The following is an 18,750-nucleotide window of genomic DNA, read 5'->3' as shown; positions in this document are numbered from 1 at the left end:
TGTCCCTGACTTGTCAGTCACTTGTGTTATGGAAATACATCCACTGCGCCTGTTGCTAATTGTGGAACAATATACTCAATAAATCCATGATGTTTTAAAAGATACAAAGTGCTGGAGTAACTTAGTGGGTCAGGCCGCATCTCTGGAGAACATAAATAGGTGATGATAGCTTTGAGTCAGGGCCCTTCATCAGAATGATTGCAGGAGGGCGACAAATGTTGGAAGAGAGGACGCGCAGGACAAAGCAGGGCAAGTAATAGGTTGATACAGGTGAGGGGGGTGGTGTGGGGGGGTACATGTTTTTCAGGCAGATGGTGGACAAAGGTCAGAAATCAAAAGTCAGAGGTGTACAACAAAAGGATTGAAGAGTTGCAAATTGTGAAGCTAGAAGTAGGAATATAGGTGAAAAGAGAGAGGGAATGCAGAAATAGGTGCAAGAACAGGTTGGGCACAGGGGAGAGGGGTGTGTGGAAACCTCTGGCAGGTTTAAGGTGCGGAGGTAGTAGGGGAGGATGTTGTAGTTACCTAAAATTGTAGAATTGAATGTTCATCCATTGAGTTGTAAGTTACGCGTGGAATAAGACGTGCTGTTCCTCCAGTTTGCATGTGGCCTTATTCTGGCAATGGAAGAGGCTCAAGACAGAAAGGACAGTGTGGGAATGGGAAGAGGAGCTAAAATGGTTAGCAACCGGAAGATCATGTAGGCCTTGTAGTTCTTTGTATCCATATATGATACTTTAATATACTGAGTAGATACAAATCTGAGCTTACTGTATTGCAGTACCTGCAGCTTGTGTCTGTTTCTTATTTTTAAATATAAATCACTGGATATTTGATTGTTGTGTCAATCATAAATCAATCATTTCTATTCCTTTAACATTGAGGACTAGTTTATTGCCTCAAGAGTACCATGTCTCCAGGTGTTAGTACAACTATTAAAAAAATCATTTGTGTTGCAAGTTTAATGACCTCAGTACCTCCCAAAGTGCTTTGTAATCAATTAAGTACCTTTGAAATGTGATCAGTGTTGCAATGTTTAAACTTTGCAGAGGAATTGCACACTGGTTTAGAATGTACAACTACATTATTTGGTTTTAGTTTGTGATTGAGGTCCATATATGACCCGGGATGATAAGAGTTGCACCCAAACTCATCTCTGAAGATGTTCAAAGAAGCTTTGGCTCAATGCCTCTTCTGAATGGTGATCTGATTTCTGATATTAAAGGAATCAAAGACGATGGGGTTCTTGCGGTGAAGTTACGCTGTAAGAAGTCTGTGGTGACATTGAATAGTGTGAGGGTTTCCATTAGAACAGATAGTAGAGAGATGTTTGTGCGAGAGGAGATGGATGTGGACATCCATCCATTTGGGGGTAGATGTCTCAAAATGTCATAGCTGACATTTTCATTGTTCACAGCCGAATGAATATATCAAAATCCACTGTGACTCCTCCTAAAATGACATGCACATCCTGTACCAGATAAGTCAGGAGATGTAGTCCCAATGTCTAGTGCCAGCCTATTGTTGTCAGTGAGGGATAAGTGACTGGAGGACCTCCTGCAACCTCTCCTCTGACTTGCGGGCATCTCCTTGCTCTCCATCCAGATGACCCTGGCGTTTAATGCAACATTTGAACATTGCAGTACCTGCCTTCTTCTACACTGAGCCTTCTCTTACAGCTGACTGGATCACCTTTAGAATGACATGCTGAAGTGAAACTCTTTAATCGGCCAAGCTCAGAAGATTGGTGGGGCTGTTTGCTGTTTTTCACAACTGTGCATGAGGCTGTTTGAAGAAGGATGCGTAAAACTATCCCTTTATCAGAATGTGATCTAATTACAATAAATAGAATGAGAAAAATAAATCGAATGAAAAACATTGAGAATAATGTATGGCAATATCGCAATCCAATGGTTCATACGGCATTGAAGACCATAAGTAAGAACGAAGCTTGAGCAACTCGCAAACAGAATCTTATTCAATTTGATTACTATCAAGAAACCTCCAGGAAATCTGTTATTTTATTAGGATTTAAATGCTACTAATTCTGTGATGTTTATTTCTTTGCGTCCAGATACAAACTGATTCTGTCTGCAGAGCTTCACTATGTGTTATTGATTTTGCTGACATGCATATTGAAAGATGACCCCTTTTGAAGTCCTTACCTCAATTTGGTCAATTTTTAGTTACTACTGAACCAATCCTATAAATCCTATAAAGCGTGCAAATAAAGTTCTTTGAAAATGTCTCATCATGAAAGCTAAATGTGTCATCATAGAGTTAATCCAGTTTGTATCCCTCTCTGGCAGTGTGCTGATAAGATTAAAAAATGTCCTGTCTTACAGTCTTTGGGATTGTGTTGCTGTGTACATAATCTTTTGTACGGTGTTAGGAGGCAAAGCATTCCAGTTGTTTTTAAAACATTTTTTGGCGGTCATTCAATTTAGTGTAAAATGAGTCTACATTTACACGGGGGTTAACTTCTGCTCAAAAAATGTGGCAGTGCTTTACAACTCTCTGAATTCCTTGTTCACAAAGGCTAAAGATTCACCAGGCAGTTCACTGCTGTTTAGTAATGAGAGAATTGATTTTTCCTTCTGGCTTTATGGAGAACTGATTTGATCGCAGAAACGAGGGCACCTCTCCATAGCTACATGTAGGCTTTGAGCTCTCTGTCTTAGTGACAGTTGGTGAAAAAGCATTGCTGATTACAGACCTAAAGGAATTATTGGCAAGCACCAGCATGAAGACTCTTAGTATTTCAAAATCTTTTCATTCCCAGTCAAGATGCCTTCAATCTGGTGAGATGTGTTTTTCATTTTGGCAACCATAATTAACCCATGAGTGATTATTTCATTTCTCACATCTATATTAGTGAAAACAAGTTTTGCTCAGTCATATATTACAACTAAAAATTAACTCCATCTCGTCCATGGAATATTTTATGAAAATACTGCTTTTAGCTGTGTGTTTTTTGACAATGTACTTACTTGTGTTCTTTACAGTTATCAAAATGTAAATATTTCTGGCAGCACAATATGTTATACGCAGTTCCATATTTTAATTTCCAACTGATTTTAGTTGTTCTCAAGAGGCATTGTAACAGATTGTAAAAAAAATACCATTCCATCCTGTGGTGTGATTAGTAGAGCTCACAAGATTTAAATAGTGAGGTCTGGTTATTGTCCCCAAATTCCAGAATGCTTTGCTATTTCAATCATTCTTGACAAAAGACAAGAACTTCAAAACTCCAATCCTGGTTTTAATTGTCTTTTAAATTTGGCAGAAGGATAAAGAATAATGGAATCCAATTATAGTGGGATCAAGCTTCAGTGAATATACGGATAACCTTTCCCAATGTCCGCAGATATGACCATCATTGGTGTGTCGTGTACTACTTGAGGACTTTGCCCTAACTGTTCATAGACTGGAAGGGATCTTCATTTTTTTTTCAATTTGAAAATGTTATACATCTTGTGGAGACTAAAATCGTGCATGTAGAATTTATCTTTTTAAAGTATAGAATTGTTGTCTTCCTTTCTATAGAGTCAAACAATGAACCTTGACAGGAAACAAAGTGCTGGAGTAACTCAGCAGGACAGGCAGCATCCCTGGTGAACATAGATAGGTGACGTTTCAGTGCCGGGACCTTTCTTTGGACCCAAAACGTCACCTATCCATGTTCTAAAAAGAAGCTGCCCGACCCATTGAGTAACTTTGTGTCCTTTTGCGTGAATCAGCATCTGCAGTTCCTTGTTTCAATAAGGAACCTTGTCAAATGGCTTCTGTCGAGCAGTTTCAAGTTGTACTCGGTTTTGCATCGTCATTGCCATTGGAAAGATAGGTGAAACTATAATCTCCTAACTATTGATCTTAGACTGAAAGGTTCCTTCATGATATATCTATTAACACAGCAACTAAATTAAGTATCAATTTGCTAGAATAGAGACAATGGAATTTGTTGCGATTTCTCTTCCATCTGTAGATTACTCTAAAATCAATTCATGAATGAAATGAACATTAAAAAACTTGATCAATATATGACTAACTTTCTATCACATGTTGGAGTTGCAAGCTCCATGTGGAATATCCAATTTTACATCAATGATTCTTTTCTCTTGTTACTTTAAAAGGACGTTGGGAAGTTTTTCTCATAACCTTCTTGCCATTATAAAAAGTATTCTTCATGTTTGGCACCAATTAGTAGAAAAAATCTGTAATGTTTTTCAGCTGTCCATTCAAGATAGGATACCAAATAATAAACAAGAATTTGTAGAATTTAGTAAGCTAACTTCTATTCTACACTTTCCATAATCTATGATATGGATTACTTTCCTACATTTTTTTTTCATTTAGTCTGTTGTATTTACTTTTCATTTAGCTTGTCTTTTTAAAAAATAAAATTATTTGTTGCTTTATAATGTAAATGAATAGTCATGATTTTATTTGTATAGCTCAGTTTAGCAGAACTGCATGATTCAAAGGGATGCTGGTAAACTATCTATTTCATGCTATGTATTTATTGGTCAGTGACAAAAACAAATTAATAGTTGTACAAAATTGTCCCAGTTGACAGTTCAGGATGGGAAAAACAAAATAAGCAGCTATTTTCTCTATTGCCATGGTGACAGGAAAAATCTTCACTTTCTTCATAATTTACTGCAAGCGTCCATAGTTTAGAATTACACTGTTTTTTTCCCAGCCCCAGTCAGGCCACAAACCAAGCAGCTCACATGAAGCCAATGTCACCTGAATCTTTGAATGTGAGAATCAGGTCAATCCAGTGTGTCCCTTGGGCCTGAAAGTATGGATGAGAATGTCAGATGCAAGGCTAGCAAATAGCAAGATGAGGACATTCTGTTCTGACTCTCAGACTGCTGCTGCTGCTGCTGCTGCTATGGAAAGACACGAGTTCACCATCCCCTGTCCCTTAGAATGGATTCCAATCATTTTCCCACCACACAATTTAAACCAACAATCCTGTAATTACATGCTTTATCCTTTCCTCCATTTTTAAACAATGATAAAGTTTCAATTGGCCTTCAGTCCTTTCAACCTCCGGAGTTAATCCTACGGCAAGAGGGGATTAAAAAAAATTGTAGTCAGAACCTCTGCAATTTCTTTCCTTATTTCTTTTAAACAGCTGGGATATATTTCATCCGGAAATGGTCATTTATTCACCTTCAAACATCAGTAGAGCCTTATTGCTTCCCTTTTTTACCGTGGTTGTTCCAGCCAATATTTCACACTTCTTTGCATTTTTACAATGCTGGCGTATTCACCTCTTTAGTGAACACAGTTGCAAAATATTCAGCCTCTGCTTTCACACACAATTAACTCGATTGGTCTCAAATAGGCCTTACTCCTATATTTTACCTTGTATGTAATTACAAAATGTCTTTGGAATTAGATTTCTTACATTTCTTACACTCTTCCAACTTTCTGCTGTATAAACTCTCCATGTCTGACATATATGTTCTTTTCTTGGCCTTTATGCATGTTGAGTTACAGGAAGCTCTGGATTTGGCACACTGATGGTTTCTTTTATGAGAGCTTGTTTACACTGAACATTTTGAATCTCAGTGTTAAATGCTTCAGTGCTAATGGAACTGATTTACCTTGAAATAGCTGGTCCCATTCTGCTTTCAGTAAGTCACATCTACGTCTAATAAAAATGGCCTTCTAATTTAGAGCTTTCTCTATAATGCTGGAAATACTTAATAAGTGAGACACCATCTGCGGAGAGAGAAGGTCAATATTTCAGATGGTTGAAATTAACTGTAATGATGAGAAGGCAATGAGCTTTGAGTATTGACATTTTTCTCTCATTTAATGCTGCCCGACCTCGTGAGTCCTTGCATTTCGTGATTTTATTTCATATTTTTAACATCTGCTTTATTTTGCTTTTAGAATCTTTACTCCAGTTTTATCGTCCTTTGCTTTACCCATGCTAAATCTAACAGCATCACCATACCATTACTATTGCAAGAAAAGGGTTTTTCCGACTGACTCCATCCATCAGCTCAGTATATGTGTATTCAAATTCTGGAGCAAAGCACCTACAGTCTCTTGCAACTGGAATCAAGTTCTGTTTTCCAGTGTTGTCCTCATACTCTGTGTGAGAGTGAAACTGCCTGGCACTGAGTTCTGATCAGCATGAGCTGCCTCAGCAATTGTTGCCGATTAGCGATGTGTAATCCTGCCATTCAGTTCTGTTTATATTGAGCAACGCCAAATAAAGTTATCTGTCCTCAAAGTCAGTCCTTATTATAGTATGTATAGTATGTGTCCTGGCACTAAAATCCGGTTACAGTAATCTGGCATGGCACCCGGTCTTGCACTATTGTGCTGCCCTGTAGTATTTGGATATTATTAAAGTCTGTTTGCCTGGCACTTCATTCTGGTCACCATGAAGATGATGAGGTTTCGCTTACTGTTTTATGCAGCCACTGATTGCTCTCTGTTCTGAGAAAATGGGGTTTCTTGTCACCAAATCCATTACATGGATTATTCTGGCTATAGAGATGCTGATTTAGAGAGATGCATCAGAGAAACAGGCCGTTGGACCATATTATGTCCATGCTGACCATGAAACACAGATCTATACTAATCATACCCTCACCCATTCTATTCTGCCCACATTCCCATCAACTGCCACCTCCCCCATCTCTGGCATTCCATAACTCACCTATGCACTAGGAGCAATCTACAATGGCCGATTAACCCATCAGCCTTCAAGTGTTTTAGGATGGGAGAGGAAACCAGAGGATGCATGAAAACCCATGTAATCACCGGGAGAATGTGTACTCCACACACCCCCTGAAGTCTGGATTGAACGTGGGTCCAATAGAATTGTAAGGCACAATTTCACTCATCTGTGTCACTGTGCCACATTTAGTTTAAATTAGAGATAAAGTATGGAAACCAGCTCTTTGGCCCACCAAGTCCGTACCGACCAGCAATTACCTGTACACAAGTTCTCACCTACACACTAGGGACAATTTACAGAAGCCAATTAACCTAAAACCTGCACATCTGTGGAATGTGGGAGGAATCTAGAGCACCCAGAGAAAACCAGCGTCGTCACAGGGAGAACATACAAACTATGTGACTTATGTGACTTATTTTCTGTTTCTGCGTTTACTTGATACTCATTTCTCGGTGAACTAGTTTGTTCCGACACCTACAATAGTTCCATTTACAGTTCTGACACGGAGTTCCAGGTTACAGTCATGATATTTAATTCTGGTTTACAGTGTGCTGTTTTGGACAGATCACATCTGGATATACCGTAACATCCTGGGTGAATTCAGTTGTCCTGCTACTCAGTTCTGGTTACAATCCTGGCACTCATTTTTTGGTGACTGTCAGAGAGTCCTGGAGTCATAAAGAATGGAACAGGTCCTTTGGTCCAACTCGCCAATGCCAACCAAAATATCCCAAAATGTGCCATCTGCTAGCCCCATCTGCCTGCATTTGTCTCTGATCCCTCAAAACCTTTTGTATCCATGTACCCAGAGGACAGTGAAATGCTGTTATATTACCTGCCTCAATGACTTCCTCTGGCAGCTCATTCTATATACCCACTACCCTCTGTATGAAAAAGGTGCCTCTGGCATTCAGTTCTGGATTTGGTTCAGTGAGCCATCCTAGAAATCATTTAGAAATCTAGTATAATTATCTTGCTCAAGGCATTGAACATATAACTTCCCTCCTTATCCAAAGAGGATATAATTATCCTGATCATCTGCTACGAACCATAGTCACTATGTAAAAATGAGTGAACACTGCACACTCCTTTTACATAGTGTCTGTATGTTTCCGTCAACATTTAGTTTAGTTTAGTTTAGTTTAGAGTTGCAGCGTGGAAACAGGCCCTTCGGCCCACCGAGTCCACGTCGGCCAGTAATCCCCGCACACTAACACTATCCTACACAAAAGGACAATTGGACAAGGTACAAACTACATACAGACAGTACCCATAGTCAGGATCGAGCAACTCTACCTTTGTGCCATTGAACAGAGGAGAACAGGAATGTAGAAAAGTGTCATTTGTTATAATTTTGTCTCCTGATTGATGTCTGTATTTGATATTGAATTATACCTACGTAAATATTTTTGATTCTATTATCATCTGCTATCATCGTCTATTGACTAACCCAGTCTTGCAGTCTCACAAGGTCATTGGTATGGAGACACAAGAGACTGCAGATGCTGGAATCTTGAGTAAAAAACTAAAATCTGTAGGAAATCAGTGGGTTAAACAGCATCTGCGGAGGGAAATGGACATGACAGTTCCTCAGACCATGTAGACGTTATTTCTATGACTTTAGTAAGACCTTTTACAAAGTTGCACATGGCAGGCTAGTCTGGAAGGATAGATTACATGGAATCCAAGGTGAATTAGTTAATTCAATTTTAAATTGGTTTGAAGGAAGGAGTCAAAGGGTAGTTGTGGTTAGACTTTAGAGATACACCGTGGAAGCAGGTTCTTTGGTCCACATCGACCAGCGATCACCCCGTATACTAGCACTATCCTACACACCAGGGACAATTTACAGTTTGCACAAGCCAATTAACTTACATGTATGTTTTTGGAGTGTGGGAAGAAACCGAAGCACCCAGGAATAAAAGTCATAGGGAGAAAATGCAAACTCTGTATGGACAGCAACTGTAGACAAACCCGCATATTTGGCGCTGTAAGGTAGCAACTCTACTGCTGCACCACCGAGCCACCCTGGTTGCGTAGGGTTGTTTTTTAGTGGAGGCCTGCGGCCAGTGGAATGCTACAAGATTCGATACTGGGTCCACTATAATTTGTTATCTATACTACCGATTTGGATGACAATGCAGTTAGCATTGTTAGTAAATTTGCAGATGACACCAAGCTTGGTGCTTCGGTATGTCAAAGAGGATTCACTTGAACTTCTAGTGCACAGAAGAGAGCATACTGACTGGTGGCATTGTGGGCTGGTTCAGCAACTTCAATGTCCAGGAGCAGAAAAGACTTAAAAAAGTTGTGAACACTGCCCAGTCCATCACCGGCTCCGACCTCCCCACCATCTAAGGGATCTATCGAAGTCGCTGCCTCAATAGGCGGCCAGCATCATCAAAGACCCACACCATCCTGGCCACACACTCATCTCACCACTGCCATCGGGAAGAATGTATAGGAGCCTGAAAACTGTAACGTCCAGGTTCAGGAACAGATTCATCCCTACATCCATCAGGCTATTAAACATGACAATAAATAAGCTCTGAACTGCAACAGGCTATTATTATTATTGCACTATATTTGTTTATTTATTGAGCATGTGTGCATGTGTATATATGCACACTGAACTTTTTTTCTCCATTATGTACTATGTTTACATATTTTGTTGTGCTGCAGCAAGCAAGAATTTCATTGTCCTATCTGGGACATATGACAATAAAACACTCTTGACTCTTGACAAGTGGACAGTGAGGAAGGATGTCTAAATTTAATACCAGGATCTTGAACAGTTAAGAAGGTGAACCAAGTAATGGCACATGGAATTTAATCCTGGCAAATGTCCACAAAGTATGTGACATACTTTGATGTGTCAAACCTTCGCAGGATTTACACAGTAAATGGTCAAGCTCTTGAGAACAGAGAGATCTGGGGCTACAGGTGCTTGCTTCCCTGAAAGTGGCGGCCAGGTGTTTAGGCTGATGAAGAAAGTGTTCGGCATGCTTGCCTTCATTGGGAAGGGTATAGAGTATGAAAGTTAGGACATCATGATGCATTTGTACAAGTCGCCAGCTCTAGAAATGATGTTAGTGATCTGCAAAAGGTGCATAAGAGACTAACTGGGATGTTACTTGGGCTTACGGTCTTGAGTTGTAGGGAGAGACGTGATAGACTGGAACGTTTTTCATTGGAACATTGAAACATTAAATCTCTCCCTGCACTGGAGACCCAACCTTTTCTCGTCGGGTCTCAGTTGTCGTTGGGGCTGCAACGAGGAGCGGCCTCCAACAGAAGAAGCCGGGGACTCTGGTGCCGACTCACCTCACCGTCGCGGAGCTGGCCGAGACCGGAGCGGGTGGAGCGGTGGAGGAGCGCTGCCGCTGCTGCTGCTGCTGCCGCTGCTGCTGCTGCTGCTGCTGCTGATGCGGAGGCTGCTACTGCGGGTCTGCGGACGGCGGCACCGGGAGCCCGCGGATCCCTGGAGGGAGACCGCTTTTCAGGGCTCCTGCAACGGCGACTTCTCCCGCCCGAGTTGCGGGGTCGAAGAGCTCCTGGAGCGGGGCCTACATCACTGCCCTGCGCGGCTTTGAATGGCCGCGGGACTCTGCGAGCGCACACCGGGGTCTCTAACACCAAGACCCGGTGTGCGACCTCGCACCACCCGGCGTGGCTTTAATGGCCGCGGGACAATCGCCATCGCCAGCCGGGGGCTTTGACTTTGACTCTGACATCGGGGGGGGGAGAATGCAGTGGAGAGGGAGTGCAGTGGAGAGATAAGGCCTTCCATCACAGCGATGTGATGGATGTTTATGTAAAATGTAAATTATGTTGTGTCTGGGGTCTATTTGTGTGTAATGTATGGCTGCAGAAACGGCATTTCATTTGGACCTCCAGGGGTCCAAATGACAATTAAATAGACTATTGACTATTGAGGCTGATGATGTAGAAATCATGAGAGGCATGGATAAAGTGAATGCCCATGGACTTTTTCCTAGGGTAGCGCATTCAAAAAAGAAAGGCAATAGGCATAAGGTAAGGGAAGAGATTTATGAGAGACCTCAGCGACAACTATTCATAACTGGAATGACCCATAACAGGACATCCTGAACTGGAATGTGCAGCCAGAGGAATAATTACAACTATCAAAAGACATTTGGACAGATATATAGATAGGAAGGATTTTCAGTGCATTTAGAAAATATTCAGGCCCCTTCACTTTTTCCACATTTTGTAACGTTACAGCCTTATTCTAAAATTGATTAAATTCTTTGTTTTTAATCATCAATCTACACACAATACCCCATAATAAAAAAGTTAAAACAGATGATTAGAAATTTTTGCAAAGTAATTAAAAGAAAATACCATACCATAAAGGCCTGCTTGGTGGAGTGCTGTAGATAGAGTTATCCTTCTGGAAGGTTCTCCCATCTCCACAGAGGAACTCTGGAGTTCTGTCAGAGTGACCATTGGGTTCTTGTTCACCTCCCTGACCAAGGCCCTTCTCCCCCAATTGCTCAGTTTGGTCAGGCGGCCAGTTCTATGAAGGGTCCTGGTGGTTCCAAAGTTCTTCCATTTAAGAATGACAGAGCCCACTGTGCTCTTTGGGACCTGCAATGCTGCAGAAATTGTTTTATACCCTTCCCCAGATCTGTGTCTCGACACAATCCTGTCTCGGAGGTCTACGGACAATTCCTTCGTCTTCATGGCTTAGTTTTTGCTCTGACATGCACTGTCAACTGTGGGACCTTATATAGACAGGTGTGTGCCTTTCCAAATCATGTCCAATCAATTCAATTTACCAATGGTGGACTCCAAGTTGTATAAACATCTCAAGGATAATCAATGGAAACAGGATGAACCTAAGCTCAATTTTGAGTGTCATAGCAAAGGGTCTCAATATTTATGTAAATGTGATATTTCAGTTATTTCTTTTTAATTACTTTGCAAACACCTGTTTTTGCTTCTTCATTCTGTGGTATTGTGTGTAGATTGATGATTAAAAAAATGAATTTAATGCATTTTAAAATAAGGCTGTAACATAACAAAATGTGGATAAGTGAAGGGGTCTGAATACTTTCTGAATACACTGCATATGTCAAATGTGGTCAAATCGGACTATCCCAGAAGGCCACCTGGTTGGCATAGACAATAAATGCATGTTTCCGTGCCATATGGCTCTATTATTCGATGACTATGAGGGTTTAAATTTAGATATTAATGCATGATGTTTATCTTGAAAATAAGTTTTTTTGCTTGCAATGTCATAAACATTTGTCATTATCTGTATTTGGACAATAATTGGTCAGAAGCTGCAATGAGGCAATATATTTTCCCTAATTAATGCTCATGTGGTGATGCTGAAATGTCACCCAAAGATGCTAATATTCTGACCTCAGCCATTAGCTTGGTGCTGCTCACAGATAGTGCTTTGGAATAGTGACCATTAAACATATTTGATGATTATATATACTGAATTTACTGGTGATAATGACAAAAAATCTTTCTTAATGTTAATTGTATTTCCATGCATTGTAACTACAAAAATAATAATCTTTAGAATTTAAATCTTAATCTTTAAGGTAGACACCGTCTTACTACCAATACTCTGCTTTTATCAACTTATTAACCTGAGTCCTGTAAAATTGTATTTCTCTGATTAATATATATCTTAGTCTAAGCTGAACAACATTTAAAATAACCAAATAACCAGTTTATTTAACCAAATTTGAACAGATAACTGCAACATGAAGCTCCAGTGATAGATATGTTCCTTTGCTTTATGCTCCAATGGACAGGCATCTGGATCAGTTTTTGGTGGTATTGTGTGAATCTTACAGTCCACTGATTGCATTTTGTTCATGCAATGGGAAACCTGGAAACAGAAAGAGCGGATTTTTCGAAGTCAGGTAACAGGTTGTACTATAATTATTGCTCAGGTCCGTACAAAGCTTTTCAAAAAGGGGGGTGGCATGACAGGATTTGCGGAACCAGAGTTGGTTTACAGGGCAAGGCCAACGAATGCCCTTGCATTAGTAGAAGTAGTGGTAAATGGCAATATACATTCAGGAGCACCTGTTCCGTTGTTTTGCACAATCCACATTGCCGCTTTCATTTTACTGCACATCTTGTAAGTGTATGTGACAAATAGACTTGACTTACCTTGACTTGACGACAAGTGATTTCCTGTTGTTGAGGGGCAGTGTTAGCTGTGAGGAGGATGCTAGGAGGCTGCAAGGTGATTTGGATAGGCTGGATGAGTGGGAAAATGCATGGCAGATGCAGTATAATGTGGATAAATGTGAGGTTATCCACTTTGGTGGCAAAAACAGGAAAGCAGACTATTATCTGAATAGTGGCCGATTAGGAAAAGGGGAGATGCAACGAGACCTTGTTGTCATGGTACACCAGTCATTGAAAGTAGGCATGCAGGTGCAGCAGGCAGTGAAGAAAGCGAATGGTATGTTAGAATTCATAGCAAAAGTATTTGAGTATAGGAGCAGGGAGGTTCTACTGCAATTCTACAGGGTCTTGGTGAGACCACACCTCGAGTATTGCGTACAGTTTTGGTCTCCAAATCTGAGGAAGGACATTCTTGCCATAGAGGGAGTACAGAGAAGGTTCACCAGACTGATTCCTGGGATGGCAGGACTTTCATATGAAGAAAGACTGGATAGACACGATAGAATTTAGAAGATTGAGGGGGGTAGAAACTTACAAAATTCTTAAGGGGTTGGACAGACTAGATGCAGGAAGATTGTTCCCAATGTTGGGGAAGTCCAGAACAAGGGGTCACAGTTTAAGGATAGGGGAAATATTTTAGGACCGAGATGAGAAAAACATTTTTCGCACAGAGAGTGGTGAATCTCTGTAATTCTCTGCCACAGGAGGTAGTTGAGGCCAGTTCATTGGCTATATTTAAGAGGGAGTTAGATGTGGCCCTTGTGGCTAAAGGGATCAGGGGGTATGGAGAGAAGGCAGGTACAGGTGACTGAGTTGGATGATCGGCCATGATCATATTGAATGGCGGTGCATGCTCACAAGGCCGAATGGCCTACTCCCGCACCTATTTTCTATGTTTCTATGTTTCTATTATGCTATTTATTATTCACACGCATCTACAATATGTTCATTATGGGAAGATACCCAACTCTCAGTCACCTGCCAGTTACTTGTCAGTTGTATGGTGATCAATTTATTATTGTTCGACATAACCGGGAGAGAATGCAGAGTTTTTGGAGGGTCAAATTCACTTCAACAGGTCAGATGACAGAGCTTGGAATACAGCCAATACTCTGTTTCAGATCTTTCACAAATAAACAAAGCAGCTAACCAACACTTAGACCACTGTGATGATGGGCATGCCCACTAGGCTTACTGACAGGGTCAGACTGAAAATTGTAATCTCTGACAACTGAGAAACTGCGATCTAATCAGCAAAATGGTCTTGACTGGTCATTCGTTCAATGTCAGCAAGATAAAGGAGTTAGTTGTTGACTTCTGGAAATGAGGTGGAGTAGATGTCACAATCAATATCAATTGTGCCATAATGGAGATGGTCAAGTATTTTGAGTTCCTGGGTGAAAATATCACCAACTGGTCCAGCCGTATTGGACAGCACAACACAACTCAAGAGGTTGGCATGCTTCTAAAAACTCTTACCCACTTTTACAGATGCGCCAGATGCAGACCATTGAGATGTATCACAGCATGTTTTGGCAAAGCTCTGCCTCAGACGGCAAGAACTTGCAGAGAATTGTTGGTGCAGCCCAGTCTATTCCGAAATCCAGCCTCATCCCCCTCATCCAGCCAAAATGTTGGAGTAACTCAGCAGCACAGGCAGCATCTCTGGATGGATGGAATGGGTGACATTTTAGGTTGAGGCCCTTCTTTACTCCCATTGTCTCTTTCTACATTTAATGCTGTCTTGGGAAAGCAACCAACATAATCAGGGACTATTTATACTCCAGTTATTCCCTCTTCCTCCCATGGGGACAGTAAATACATGAGCTTGAAAGCACATACCACCTGATTCAGGAACAGCTTATTCCCCAGTGTTATCAGACTATTGAACATAAGCTAAAGCAAGGGTTCCCAACCTGGGGTAAATTTACCCCCAGGGGTACATTTACCCAGGGGGGTAAATTTCGCCTACCCTGGGGGTAAATTTGTTGATTCTGGATTTGTACATATTTTTTCTCATTGACTGACTGTGTTTGGTTCTGATATACTGGTATCTGCTCATCATTTGTTGTTCATAAATAAGTGAAATAACATTGTTATGTGCTATTAAAGTTGCCTGGGGTAAACGGGATGAAAAAGGTTGGGAACCCCTGAGCTAAAGGGTGTAGACCTGATCTCCAAATCCACCTCATTGTGGCCCTTCCACTTTTTTTTAATCTGCACTACCATTGCAACTGTAACACAATAATTCTGCAACATTATATTCCGCACTATGTTATTTTTCTTTTTGCACTATCTGCAATACATTTGTATGGCTTGATTGTACTCATGTATAATATGATGTGACTGGATAGCGTGCAAACACATTTTATCATTGTACTGTGGCACATGTGACAATAATAAACCAATATTAAAGCAATACCAATTGATATGAAGCTCATCAGTCTTCTCTATTGGTTAAAGTGGAACAGTATCCCTTGCATTTGCACTACCAGCAAATGGATATAGACTTACAGCATTCTCTGTTGGGCAACTAGAAACCACACTTACATTTCATTATTAGTAAATTGGTTTGGAGACATTGAAATATTGCTTTACATAAGTGGCATATAGCATTATAGACCAAAATGTAAATCCTATTTATCTGACTTCAAGATTCAAGGGCCTCAGTTTCTTCAAAATCAGTCCAGCTTTGTATATTATTGCATATATGGATATAATGTTTGTCTTTGTATCAGGGATCACAACTGGATGAAATATCCGAAGTGTGACTGGACCAGCACATGGCATATTTTTAAAATGGCATAACTTTAGTTCATGTAGACAGTTCAACACTCGGTTTCTCCATTAGCTTTCACTATTTTATAACATTTTTCTAACAAAGCTGCAACTGTTTTTCAAATACCATCAGTGAGTGACTTTCCTTTTCTCCTATATTTAACATTTTGTGGTGCCCTTGCCACCCTCACTTTACATCTTCCCAATACAACTAATGATTAAAACATCTATTGGAAAAATGGTCCCTTGACATGCACTGCCAGCAGTAATTATTTTGTTCACAGTGTTTAATGGAATTGTTTTAATAGCTTAATAAAGCAAATGTATTGTTGTTCTAGGGCTATTAATGTGGCACTTAAATTCAGACATCCTATAGACATGCAATTAGCCAATGTCATTGGATATACACATGAATTATGAATATTCTGTGCTGGAATGGCCAGCAAAGTTATGTTTTAATTAACACATTCCAGAATGGAGCCTGGATGTTTGCTGGCTGCACCATCGTGAGACACCTGATTATTGCATTTTTGTAATTTATTTATTCTGAAATTTCATACGTGTCGGAAAAATGCGTATGCCCACTCCAGTGGTGAAATGACATGTTAAATCAAAATTGGTTCCACCAGAAAATATTGATTGATCAAGATTAATAATATTTTTTCACATATTAATTTTACATTATTAATGGTTGACAGATTAAAATACAGGTGTACACAAAGACTTGGTGGCAGGTGCCAACTGAAATATTACTGCACATTTCTACTCAGTACACACCATGTCTGTTTTAGAAGAAATGCAGCCAAATTAGTCAAGCATTAAACCAACGCTGTTCCCCTCAGAAGAACAATTATATCAGCCAACATTATCGAATCTTCATCATGATCCCATGAAGATGTTATATTCCAGTTGCATAATGAAGCTGGAACAGACGAGTGGGACTTTTAAAAGGGTAACAGTTAATGAGATCAGTTTCAGTTGAGCAGCTGAAACCAGTCAACGTCCAGGAGTGACTGCAAATGAGTGTATAAAGGGAAGGCAGGCATGAGTGGAACAGCATAGGGGAGGGGGCTGTGTGGAGGTGAAGTGCTGATGATTTGGCAGAGTGAGTGTTGGTGTGATGACATAATCTGTTTCTTTCTTTTGTAAATCTTGCTTGGTTGAATGCAGTAAAGATGGTAATGACATACTCTTCCTGAAGGATGTGGGAAGTCGGTGAAACTTCCTGTGTCTGTGAGCACTGTGCCTGTGAGGTGTATCCAACTGCAGCTCCTTATGGCTGTGTTTGGGAACTGGATGATCTCAGGATCATCTGGGAGACTGGACTTGCAATGAGGTGGACATGCCTAGGGCACAGGCAGAAGGTAAAGCCAATAGGCAGTGAATCCAACAACCCCCTGTGGCCATTCCCCTTGACAACTGGGTAGGCCCCTTTGAATACTGCTATGGGGGGTAACCTGTCTGTGGAGAGCAGCAACAGTCCTGTCTCTGTTGATGGGTCTTGCTCTGAGCAGTGGAAAGGGTGAAGTCTGGAAACTGATTATGATAGGAAGCAGGTTAGCTAGGGTGACATTATGGAGATACTGTGGCAGCCAATATGACTCCAGGATGTTGCCTCCCTGTTGCCAGGATCCAGGCTGTCACTGAGTATCTACAGAACATTCTCAATTGGAAGGGGACAGCTGAAAGTCGTTGATAGAAAAGACATGGGTAGGAAATGGCAAAATGCTAAAAACAGGACCTTGATGGTTGTAATATCTGGGTTGCTTCTGGTGCTGCTGACGATAGGAACTGGAAGATAGGACAAATATGTGGCTGAGGGGTGGGGGCAGGGATTCAGATTTTTTTACTATTGGAATCTTTACAGGAGCATTAGTGACCTGTGGAAGAGGAATGGGTTGCACCTGGAGGGGAGCCAGTGACCTGGTTATTGCCAGCTCCAACAACATCACATGGATGGACTCTCCTGGGCCTTATTCAATCCTGAGCTATAGGGAGAGGTTGGCCAGGTTAGGACTTTATTACTTTAAGGCTGAGGGATGGTCTTATATATGTACATGGAATCATGTGGGGAATAGGATGAATGCAAAGATTATTTTACCCAGAGTATGGGAGTCAAGAACCAGAGGACATGGATGTAAGGTGAGAGAGGAAAGATTTAATATAAACCTGAGGGAAACTTTTTAACTCTGTGTGTGATAGGTATTTGAAATGTGCTGCCAGAGGAGATAGTTGAGACAAGTACAATAACAACATTGAAAATATACTTTGACAGGTACATGGATGGGAAAGGTTTAGAGTGATACAGGTCCAAATGCAGACACATGGGGCTGGCTAAGATAGGGCATGTAGGTTGGTATAGATGAGCTAGGCTGAAGGGCCTGCTTATGTGCTGTAGGTCTCTGATTTTAAATGGTGCGGTGACCTCGCAATTGGAGAATGGATAACTAGTTCTTGCTGATCAAACACGCAGTTACAGTGTTTTACCTCATCCTATAGCCTGCCCTGCTCTCTTTCTATTAACTAGTGGATTAGTATTCCTTCAAATTGAAGCTGTTGGGGCAGCAAATACATAGATGAACTCGTCATTTTATTTTAATTGTTTCTCTTTTTTTGGTTCTTCTTTGGGATTGAGGATGCCTTGCTTTCACTCTGGTTTTGTGGGTTCTTGGATGACTGATGAAACCAAAATTGGAACTACAATGTCTTCCACAGATGGGGCTGGTAGATGGGCAGTTTGTGAATGGTGTACTTGATCCCTTGCTCCTGTGGATTTGGAGGATTTTGTGTGGACCACATTGGGGATATTTTCTTCAGAAGACTGCTGCATGTTGCCCAGATCTCAGCAGCACTGCCAGTGTTTGCTACTGCCTTGTTTACCATGAGTTTTGTACCAGGTTTGAAATCTCTCCTTTTAAATTGAATGAAGATTCTCATGGTACCCTGAGGGTGATGCTAAATTTCCTCATCTATGTGTGCCTTCACTGAGTGGTGGCTGCTGAGGAATGGGAAGTGGTTTATTCTGTCTATGGTTTTGCTGTGAACCTTAAATATTTGACAACATTGTTGTGTATTGTGGC

At 40.8% G+C, this 18,750-nt stretch overlaps 1 protein-coding gene across 1 annotated transcript in view; it reads left to right on the top strand.

The window, feature by feature from the left end:
- The first annotated feature begins 2,661 nt into the window (after positions 1-2,661).
- The window catches only part of LOC129712275 (retinoic acid receptor beta-like), a 424,460-nt gene continuing 408,371 nt past the window's right edge, over positions 2,662-18,750 (top strand). The window contains exon 1 of the mRNA XM_055660575.1: positions 2,662-2,801. The gene's annotated coding sequence lies outside the window, so the exon portion shown is untranslated. The remainder of the gene's footprint in view (positions 2,802-18,750) is intronic.

The sequence above is a fragment of the Leucoraja erinacea genome, chromosome 2 (genome assembly GCF_028641065.1).
Source record: "Leucoraja erinacea ecotype New England chromosome 2, Leri_hhj_1, whole genome shotgun sequence".
In the NCBI taxonomy this organism is placed as follows: Eukaryota; Metazoa; Chordata; class Chondrichthyes; order Rajiformes; family Rajidae; genus Leucoraja; species Leucoraja erinaceus.
This window is presented reverse-complemented; position numbering and strand designations above follow the sequence as displayed.